Below are 12,070 nucleotides of genomic sequence, written 5' to 3'. Positions count from 1 at the left end.
TGATGTCCGAATATTTTGTATTTAGGTACACCCTAATACTCGGACTTGTATATGAATATGTACGTACATATGTACTTATATTTTGTGCAATTGAGAGCTCGTTGAAAAGATCCCTTCGCTTTTTACATAAGCATGCACAAATTGTTTGTATGATTTTTTGAGTTATGTTCTTAAGCAATTGAGAGCTCGTTAGAGAGATCAATTCGCTTTTTATATGCAATCCGGCTTGTTTTTGTTTGCCAAAGAACAAGAGGTATTGCCGGATAGTTGCCAATATGGACTTTGAATATTTGTTTGTACTAATATGTGTCACAGGCAGATACTTTGCTGTATGTTTGTATATAAATGTTATTATATTTTTTTGAAAAAGTGAGAGCGAGATTTAAAATGGAATTGAAAAAGTTTTTTTTTTGTTTTTTTTTCGTTGTGCTCTTATGTATTAGACCCGCCGTCTAATATGCAATATAGATATATACATACATATATATGTATATCTGTGTAGGTTATATACAAGTATATTTTGTTTTTGTTTTTATATTTTCAAATATTTCTTTTTGCAATTGTTTTATGGAGTTATGCTTATGCACTTATATAGGTTTGTATATACATATGTATGTATGCAAATTTAAGTGCGGTTAATTTATTTTGTTCTCTTTTCTAGTTATATTTTCGATTTGCCTTCGCTTTTTTGTTTTAACTCTCTTTATTGAGCATAAGGAGTATTGCCGGAAATTTTTTTTTTTTTTTTGTTTTTTTGCGGGTGAGGGGGTGGAAAATGCCTTCCGCATCATCGGTGCTATCGTCACAGCAGCGGTATGTGCCACTTGTAGGTCACTAAAAACCCCCCCTCTAAGGAACCGTCGCCCACCCTGGGACCGCGTTTGCATTACTTCAGGGTGGCGTTCCATTTTTCTCATTGAGAGATTTACATCTGCGCACCTGCGTCCAGGTCCCGCTTTTTGATGCGTAGCAAGATTGCTGCGTATTTCTGGATAATTCTCTAGTTTGTTTCGCTCTCCAACATGACGCTGATTAAATTGTCAGTGTATTGGCCCGACCAGGTCTTCTACTGCGGTGCGTTCTCCTTGCCAGCTCTGACATGCAAAGAATGTGTATTCAGCGTCATCTTCTGTCGCGTCGTTGTATAGGCATGACGGCTCTTCGACTTTTCCCATTCTGTAGAGGTACTTTTTGAAGTATCCGTGGCCGGATAACAGCTGGGTTGTGTAGAAGTCTACTTCTCCGAATTTACGACTTGTCCATAAATCTAGATCTTTTATCAGCCTGGCCGTCCATCTGCCGCGGCTTCCATTCTCCCATCTTTGTTGCCATGATGTTATCGTATCTTTCCATATTTGTTGAATTGCGCTCTTGTTATTGCCGGGTGATTTCTTTAGCTCCCACAGTTTTTTCCTTTCATCTGCTAGTAGGTCAATTGGAGCATTGCCGCTTATAACTAATATCGCGTCGCCTGATACTGTTCTGTAGGCTGATGCAACTCTGAGGGCTGCGGTGCGGTACACTCTGGCCACTGCCTTACGCCGGTTTTCTTTTTTAAGGGCGTCTGCCCAGATTTCGGCTCCGTATAATAAGACGCTGATCGTCGTGGACATTAGCAGCTTTCTCTTTCCTTGGCAGGGTCCTCCTATGTTAGCCATTAATCGGCTCAGTTGAGACGTGATCTTCGCTGCCTTACCTGCGGCGTGCTGGATTTGTACCCAGAAGGTTAGTCTGGGGTCCAGTCTTACGCCTAGGTAGTTTTTTTGTCCTAAGGATATCCGTAGTCGTCTGCATGTTTATCTCCAGAGGTATGTGCTTGTTTGTTAGCAGCAGTAGTTCAGTTTTCTCCGTGGCGAGCTGAAGGCTGTGTGTGTCGAGCCATGCTTGCGTCCGTATCATGACCTGGTTCAGCTTTCTTCTTGCTTCTTCCGTATCCCTAGCTGTAATTACTGCTGCAATGTGTCCGCGTAGCCAATTAGATACGATTCATCTGGCATTTCTAGTTTTAATATTTCGTCATAACTAATGTTCCACAGGTCTGGGCCTAGAATGGATCCTTGTGCTGCCCCTGACGTGACTGCTATTTGTCGTGATCTCTCTTTAGTATTGTACAGCAGTTTCCTGTTACTGAGATAGCTACGCACCACCGCTCTGAGGTAGTCGGGTATCTTGAAGCTTTTCTCGAGGGCGTCGATCATATCTACCCATCTAGCGCTGTTGAAGGCGTTTCGGACATCTAGAGTCGCCAGCAGCACTATTCTTTTATATTTATGCCATCTGCGCTGTGCGGCTTCTACGCTTTCCATGACGCATTTTATAGCTCCTATGGTTGATCTGCCGGGTCTGAAGCCGTGCTGTCTAGGAGACAGTCCTCCAGCTTCGTTGATAGCCGCTTCTATTCTAGGCTCGCCGCTTCTATTGTATTGCTCGCTTATGATGATTATCTCGTACCGTGCCGGAAAATATTACAAGTTAATACTTCAACGTTTTTTGTTGTTGTTGAGATATATATTATGTGTTTTAACACGTTCGCGGACGTGAATGCTATAGCATTCATTTTCATACTGATGCAAAATGACGTGAATGCTATAGCATTCAAATTTTAAAGCCAATTTTTATTCATTTAATTTTATACAATCTTAAGTTTTTGTAATTAATACACATTTCAAAATAATGACCAATTGGTTCATTAGATACTTTCATATTATTTTATCTTTTCTCAGTGTATTTACAAATTATTCACGTCATTCTGGTTGAAAAGTATTAACTATATCGTCGTGGATAGTATAGCATTCATTGTTATATAACGGTTAAAATACGATGTTCTGACTACTCTTATAATATATGTCTAATTAGATTTCGGATATTACAACTAGTTTCAAAAATAATTGCCTGTATATTTTTGCAGCTCCCTAAAATTTTTTGCGTCCGCGAACGTGTTAACACAACTCTAAGCATTTATCGGCACCAATAATTTGTTATACATATATATTACCAAACTGTTTGTTAGCAGTATTTCGGGTTTTACCGGAAAATAAACCGAACTAAAACAGTTTGATGATAGGTTTTTCTTTTTTTTTTAGTATACCAACGGAATTTTGGTTAGAAACACAAATTTAATTTTGTGCTTTTGGAACATACATAAAGCGAATAAATATTAAAAAGGATCGATACAACTCACTTTGATTTCCGCCAGGGGTTTTGGGGACTATGAGTGTATGTATGTAGATATTTGTACGTGCGTCAACTACGAAACAATTTTAGACGACCGGCTCTTCAGAGTGTCAAAATAAATGTGTCTTTTTATTTCAAAGATTTTCTGTGTTTGCTGTTGTTCTTGGGTTATAGCGGCCATACACAGCCACACATGTGCGTTCGATCGGTATGTGTAAACATGCGGTTTCCTCGTGTATGGGCTTGTTCGCGTACCGATCCATGTTCGCGAAAATGTTTGATTTTTTACGATCGGTGCGCGAACATGTTTATCGTGTATGGCGTTGTGAGCACACAAAATCTCATTTCTCTCGGGTCGTCGAGCAGTGAAGATCGCGGACAATTGCAAGTGTTAAGGGGAGAGACTGCTTTAGAAGCTTTAAAAAATCGATTTTTTGAGGATTTTTTTGGGAGGGAAAAAAATAATTGATTCAAGCGAAATTTGTAGGCTTTATAGTAATATATTTGAACATCTTTCACAATTTTTTTGAATAAGAAATCTTTGATATTCCGCCTTTAGGAAGCAATTACCCGATGCATCTCGCATATGCATTTATCAGGAACAAAAAAATTCATGTTTTTTAATAACTTATCTTCTAGTTAAACTAAGAGAATTCCAAAAAAAATTTACATTATTTTGTTTAAAAATATGTTCAAACTTGACTTTTCCTAGTTTTTTTTAGTTTAAATAGACGATAATTTTATGACAAAGATAATAAACTTTGGCCAATTCCAACTTTGCCCGCCAATTAAAATAATCGTAAAAATAAAATTGAGAAAAATAAAAGTTGGAATAACTTATTAACGAAATACAAAGAAATAGATAAAAGTGCTACATTAGAAATAAATTCGAAGAAATGTTCCGCTTGCCTGTCGCATATGTTAACTGGGTGAAGAACGAACGCAAAATGGATTTGTGTGTCGTGTATGGGCAAACGAATTCACACAGATCGAACGCACAAGTGTGCCCGTGTATGTCCTCTTTTAGCATGGGATGTAACTCCTCCCCCCTTAGATACAAAACTCTCCTGAGGTTTGTTTACAATTTCTATTCGCATTTGTTTTCTTAACATATACAAGAGAAGGCTTATTAGTAAAATAATAATAAAAATTACAAATGAAATTGAATAATTAATTTTCTTATGGTACTTAAGTTCTTCTATTTTTTCTATGTTCTTTAAATGTTCCAGTCTCATTTCTTCAAATGAAATTTTATTTGTAAAATTAGTTTCTTCATTTACAAGAAAGTAAAATCTTTGTTGGAATATTTTTATCTTATTAGAGAAAATTTGATTGTTAATTTCTAGTGTACAATTTTGGTAGTGTATTAAATAATTTCCTTCCAGTATTACTTTCCTGTGATCACAATCTTGTACTAGCTTAGTATTTTTCAAATTTTTTAATATTAATGTTTCATCGTCAATTTCAATTATTTCTGCTATTTCGTTCTTAATTAATAGACATGTTTTTGTAAAAACACAATGTTTTGAAGTTTTTAATTCATTAAGTGTTTTGTCTTTTTCATATGTATAAGTTTTATTATTGTAATTAAAATCTGTTTCTGAAACGGAAGTAATTTCTCTCATTTGTTCATTTGAAATGGGCTGAATAACTTTTAATTGAACTGTGCTAAAATTTCGTGGTACCTTTTATTAAAAGGAGCAGTTTTTCTGCATACTGAATTGCACACATTTTTAAATGTTGCAACTTAAATAGGTCTATTTCGTATATATCAACTTCTTCACTTGTCAAAATTCCTGGATGTAATAATCCATGTTTGGCGGCTGCAATGCTATCTTGAATATGATCAATTTTTTTCTTTAAGGACATGTATTCTTAAGATTTGCTCGTTAAACATGTTGTTTAATGCAGCATCCTTTAGAATTTTATCATTTCCTCTTTCATAATCTAGTATTTTTTCCCTGTCTTGTTCTATTGTTGTTTTTAAATATTTAAATGTTTTTTCAAAATATGTATTTATTTTAATTTGTTGCTTTAAGGTTGTAATAGAATTGTGCATATTTTGATCAATCACCTTTAAGTGATCCTCAATATCCTTTCTATCTATGTCATCCATTGTTCCAAATAAATATAATCCGCTTTTATGCCTATTCCCACTAGATTTAGGTATTAAGGTTTTGACTTTTGTTTTAAGGATTAAGAGTTCATTCCTAAGTAAATCGCGATGTAATGGCCTCAAGAGATTTGTATTAAAAGTCATGTTGTTAATTAAATATAAAATTTCATAAGGGTCTATGGCGTGTATTATAAATTCTGATGAAACTACAATTTCCGTTTTGGATGTACTAATTTCCACATATCCGCTGTTTTCATGAATCGGTTGGATGGTTAAAATGGGCATTGTTGTTGGAGCCATTGTCATTAGTATCAAAAATAGTTAGTGTCCAGTTGATCTGCAAATTTATTTTCTCTTTTAATATTGGTTATATGTACATTATCTAGTTTAAGCTTCCTATATCGTGGTGCGTTCTTATGACGTACTGCCACATAATTCTTAACAAATGCTTCTTCTTTATTTATTACAAGATTTTCTCTTTTTTAATTAAGTTTTTTAATATTGTTTTCTTTTGTTTCTTTTAATTTTTTGAATATTATTTCTTTATTTACTCTCCCATTTTCTATGTAAATTGATCTTTCCTTAGTTACCGAATGAATCGATTTGTTATAAAATTCAGTCCAAGATGAGAGAGTCCTATATTCTTAATCAGCAACTCTAAGTTGTTCGCTAATAGTATTATGAAAACGTTCTAAATCCGAATTCCCTGTATGACTATTTGGCTTGGTAAAATTTTCTATGTTAAAAAAATTCTTAACATTAACGTTATTAAATTCATTATCAGCTATAATTTTTCTTGGCTTTCCTTTAGGTTGGTACGCAGCTCTCAAGTAATTGCTCAAGAAAAAAAATACATTATTTCTGAAGTAAGTTTGACAGCTGGTTACGCATTGTGAATGATCCACATTAGAAGAGCAAGAGAGAATAAACAAAGTAAACAAACTTTGTGCGTATGTATGTATTTTCATTGAGATTTAAGGAATGTTGTTGATGATTGGTTGGTTTTATACAACATTTCAAAATGGAATATACTTTATAATAATGATTTCAACTAATTTAGGATGAATTTGACGATTACTTCGAATTTCCCTCAAGAAACAATTGTTGATTTGATGTTTCTTCGCAAAACCAGGTTTGCCATATTCACATTTTATTGAAAAAAAGTATTAAAAATTAGTACTAGATTTCTTGAGAGCTGCGTACTAGCACACGTAACTTTATCGCAGGAACGTTTCTGGACCGTTTCTTAAGCGTTTTTTTATATGAAGTTTTTACGTTTCTTGAGAGCTGCGTACTAAGCTTTTAATAGAAACATATTGCCTAAGTTTTTCAACAAGAGTCAAACTATTTCTGTTTTCCAAAGGCAATGCCATTGCAAATTTTGAGAATTTATCTATAGTTGTCATGAAAGTTTGCTTTAGGAATGTAAAAGTATCAACATGAACAATATCATTAATTTCATTAACTCTTTTAGTTTTTTAATATATATAAGGTGTTTTAAACCATTATAATTTTCATTTATGCTAGCATGCCCACTTTCATATTTGTGGTACTTTGAAATGTACCGATATGTCTCTGTTTCATCTGACAAACGATGGCTAAGAGTTCCTTTTCTGTTGTGCTATATTTCTTCTCGTGTTCATTAAGTGTCCTGCTAGCATAGCAAATGGGATGGCCATCTTGCATTAATACGGCACCAATTGCAAAATTGCTAGCATCAGTTGCAACTTTAAATTTCTTTTCGAAATTGGGATATTTTAATACTGGATCGTTAACTAAAAGTCTTTTTAGCGTATAAAAAGCGGCTTAAAATTGTTGATCTTTAATATTAATACGAACTACCTTTTTAAGAAATTTTGCCATGCCAATAGCAATTTTAGCGTAATCTTTAATGAATTTCCTATAATAACGGGTGATTTTTTTGAGGTTAGGATTTTCATGCATTAGTATTTGACAGATCACGTGGGATTTCAGACATGGTGTCAAAGAGAAAGATGCTCAGTATGCTTTGACATTTCATCATGAATAGACTTACTAACGAGCAACGCTTGCAAATCATTGAATTTTATTACCAAAATCAGTGTTCGGTTCGAAATGTGTTTCGCGACAAATTTTGTTCAGCGATGAGGCTCATTTCTGGTTGAATGGCTACGTAAATAAGCAAAATTGCCGCATTTGGGGTGAAGAGCAACCAGAAGCCGTTCAAGAACTGCCCATGCATCCCGAAAAATGCACTGTTTGGTGTGGTTTGTACGCTGGTGGAATCATTGGACCGTATTTTTTCAAAGATGCTGTTGGACGCAACGTTACGGTGAATGGCGATCGCTATCGTTCGATGCTAACAAACTTTTTGTTGCCAAAAATGGAAGAACTGAACTTGGTTGACATGTGGTTTCAACAAGATGGCGCTACATGCCACACAGCTCGCGATTCTATGGCCATTTTGAGGGAAAACTTCGGACAACAATTCATCTCAAGAAATGGACCCGTAAGTTGGCCACCAAGATCATGCGATTTAACGCCTTTAGACTATTTTTTGTGGGGCTACGTCAAGTCTAAAGTCTACAGAAATAAGCCAGCAACTATTCCAGCTTTGGAAAACAACATTTCCGAAGAAATTCGGGCTATTCCGGCCGAAATGCTCGAAAAAGTTGCCCAAAATTGGACTTTCCGAATGGACCACCTAAGACGCAGCCGCGGTCAACATTTAAAAGAAATTATCTTCAAAAAGTAAATGTCATGAACCAATCTAACGTTTCAAATAAAGAACCGATGAGATTTTGCAAATTTTATGCGTTTTTTTTTTTAAAAAAGTTATCAAGCTCTTAAAAAATCATTTATCCTGTTGCTCCTAAGAAAGATTTAATTTGCTTCACTGTTTCAGGAAGCTTTAATTTTTGAATTGCTTCTATTTTATTAGGATTCAGTTTAAATCCTTCTGTAGTTAAAATGTGACCAAGATATTCAGTAGTCTTAGCAAAAAAATTGCACTTATCGATTTGAATTTTTAAACAGTGTTCTCTTAATTTTTAAAAACTTTTTCTATACTTTCCTTGTGTTCTTGAAGAAAAGAACTAAATATGAGAATGTCATCTAAATAAACAACGCATATTTTATTAATGTATTCTCTTAAGACAAAGTTCATTAATCTTTGGAAAGTGGCTGGGCCGTTCTTTAGACCAAATGGCATTCTTATGAATTCATAATGTCCTAACGGTGTAGAAAATGCAGTTTTTTTCCTATCACATTCTTTTATAAGACTTTGATGGAAACCTTTGGCTAGATCAATTGTCGTAAAATACGTTGCTTAACCTAATTTTCCAGATATGCTATCTGTATTTGGAATTGGGAATTTATCAGATATAGTTATTTCAGGAGGATGGAGTCATGTGTAGAAGTTCACGCAAGTGAGGAAAGTTCTCTGATCGCCATTCACTTGGGAGTGGCCAGAAACGATTCTTTTACATATGACTCAAGCAGCTCACGACTTCCGGTCTTTGACCAAGTATCCTCTGGGTAGCCTAAGAACATCCGTTTGAAGGCGAGCTAAAGTGAAAACTGTCAATGTGTTTTTACGTGAGTATCTGCCACTTGTAGGCTCAAATCCACGGTGTTTTCTATTGCTAGAAACACGTAGATCAGTATAATGCGCCGATCAACGCCCCAAAGCATAAGTACATGCACAACACTATACCTTGGGACACCAGAGCAAAGTGCCGCAACACACTTATACTTTGGTTCCAATCGGTTCGGGTGAAAACCAAAGGAAACACCCTAGCCACCTTGGTCGGGTACGAGGCCTACCTAAACCTCTACCGTACTTTGGGTCCGGCACCCGGCCGCAGTGCGACTCCACATTGGACAAAAGCCCTTCCTGCATTTAGGTTTAAACCACAGCCACCACGAATCTCCCCAAAGGGCCGAACCCAATGAGCAGATTGGAGCGAACTCCAAGGGCAAACTGCTCCCCGTGGTACCATGTTTTAGTCTTTGGTATGACCTGTAGACCACAGTGTTACCTGTGATCTACTGCCAGTCGGGGACCCTAAGAACTCCTAGGAATTCCTAAGGACCCGGCTGTATGAAATGTTGTTCGTCATTTCATTTTTGTGTTTGTTATATAATCGCAAACCCATTCAAAGAATATGATAATCATTTCAATATAGCACTTTTCTGACACCTCATGACCATGCCGACATTCAATTAAACCAGACACGTGAATGTCGGACATAGTGCATTTGGATTTTAGTCGCCTTTTACGACAGGCATGCCTTACCGCGGGAATATTCTCAATCCCCCTCCCCGCAGGGGGAGCTAAAGTGAGAAGGCGAAACATCCCCTGCATAGGGTTGTGCGCTGGGTTTGGGACCCACCACGTAAAAAAACACCCCCAATGAAAAACACAAACAGCCTCGGATGAGAGACCCCCATTTTGATGACGACCATGGCAAACGAAATAAGGACTATGATTTGAGGGCATGCACCTTGAATGTCCGGTCCCTTAATTGGGAAGGTGCCGCTGCCCAGCTGGTAGATGTCCTCGTAAAGATAAAGGCTGACATCACCGCCGTCCAAGAAATGCGATGGACGGGACAAGGACAGAAACGAGTAGGTCCTTGTGACATATACTGGAGTGGCCATATAAAGGAGAGCAAGTTTGGTGTTGGATTCGTGGTGGGAGAGAGACTCCGTCGCCGAGTACTATCATTCACTCCGGAGAATGAACGTCTAGCCACAATCCGCATCAAAGCGAGGTTCTTCAACATATCGCTGATGTGCGCCCACGCCCAGACGGAAGAGAAGGACGATGTGACCAAAGATGCTTTTTATGAGTGCTTGAAGCGCACTTATGAGAGATGCCCCCGCCACGATGTCAAAATCGTGCTTGGCGACTTCAACGCCAGGGTGGGCAAAGAAGGTATCTTTGGCACTACGGTCGGTAAATTCAGCCTCCACGAGGAAACATCCCCAAATGGGTTGAGGCTGATCGACTTCGCCGGGGCCCGAAATATGGTTATCTGTAGTACTAGATTCCAGCATAAGAAGATACATCAAGCTACCTGGCTGTCTCCGGATCGAAAAACCACCAACCAGATCGATCATGTTGTGATAGACGGAAGACACGTCTCCAGTGTTTTAGATGTGCGTGCGCTCCGAGGTCCTAACATCGACTGGGACCACTATATTGTTGCAACCAAAATTCGCACCCGCCTCTGTGCAGCAAACAACGCACGCCAACAAACACAAGGAAGGTTCGACGTCGAGAAGCTGCAATCACAACAGACAACCGAAAGATTTTCTACTCGGCTTGCACTCCTGCTCTCTGAGAGCACTCGTCAACAACTCGGTATAAGGGAACTGTGGGATGGAATTTTAAACTCATTACGTACAGCTGCAACCGAGACCATTGGTTTTCGGAAAGTGCAAAAGAACAGCTGGTACGACGAGGAGTGCCGTATCGCAGCGGAGGGAAAACAGGCTGCCTACCTCGCAACGTTACGATCGACCACAACACGTGCGGGATGGGATAGATACCGAGAGTTGAAGAGGGAAGCGAGACGCATTTGTAGAAAGAAACAGAAAGAGGCCGAAATGCGTGAGTACGAACAGCTTGATATGCTAGCCGACAGGGGTAATGCTCGAAAATTCTACGAAAAAATGCGGCGGCTTACAGAAGGTTTCAAGACCGGAGCATACTCCTGTAGAACCCCCAAAGGTGATCTAGCCACCGATGCCCAGAGCATACTTAAATTATGGAGGGAACACTGATTGGACCTTATCAGTGTGGCTTCAGACCTGGTAAATCAACAACCGACCAGATATTCACCATGCGCCAAATCTTGGAAAAGACCCGTGAAAGGAGAATCGACACTCACCACCTATTCGTCGATTTCAAAGCTTTCAAAGCGAAAAGGAGCTGCATTTATGCCGCGATGTCTGAATTTGGTATCCCCGCAAAACTAATACGGCTGTGTAAACTGACGTTGAGCAACACGAAAAGCTCCGTCAGGATCGGGAAAGACCTCTCCGAGCCGTTCGATACCAAACGAGGTTTCAGACAAGGCGATTCCCTATCGTACGACTTTTTCAATCTGCTGCTGGAGAAAATAGTTCGAGCTGCAGAACTCAAGAGAGAAGGTACCATCTTCTATAAGAGTGTACAACTGCTGGCGTATGCCGATGATATTGATATCATCGGTCTCAACACCCGCGCCGTTAGTTCTGCTTTCTCCAGACTGGACAAGGAAGCAAAAGAAATGGGTCTGGCAGTGAACGAGGGCAAGACGAAATATCTCCTGTCATCAAACAAACAGTCGTCGCACTCGCGACTTGGCACACACGTCACTGTTGACAGTCATAACTTTGAAGTTGTAGATAATTTCGTCTATCTTGGAACCAGCGTAAACACCACCAACAATGTCAGCCTGGAAATCCAACGCAGGATTACTCTTGCCAACAGGTACTTCGGACTGAGTAGGCAATTGTCCTCTCTCGGCGAACAAAAACCAAACTCTATAAGTCGCTCATAATTCCCGTCCTGCTATATGGTGCAGAGGCTTGGACGATGACAACAACCGTTGAGTCGACGTTGCGAGTTTTCGAGAGAAAAGTTCTGCGAAAGATTTATGGTCCTTTGCGCGTTGGCCACGGCGAATATCGCATTCGATGGAACGATGAGCTGTACGAGATATATAACGACATTGACATAGTTCAGCGAATTAAAAGACAGCGGCTACGCTGGCTAGGTCATGTTGACCGGATGGATGAAAACACTCCAGG

The sequence above is a fragment of the Bactrocera dorsalis genome, chromosome 3 (genome assembly GCF_023373825.1).
Source record: "Bactrocera dorsalis isolate Fly_Bdor chromosome 3, ASM2337382v1, whole genome shotgun sequence".
Lineage (NCBI taxonomy): Eukaryota > Metazoa > Arthropoda > Insecta > Diptera > Tephritidae > Bactrocera > Bactrocera dorsalis.
Note: the sequence above shows the minus strand (reverse complement) of the source record.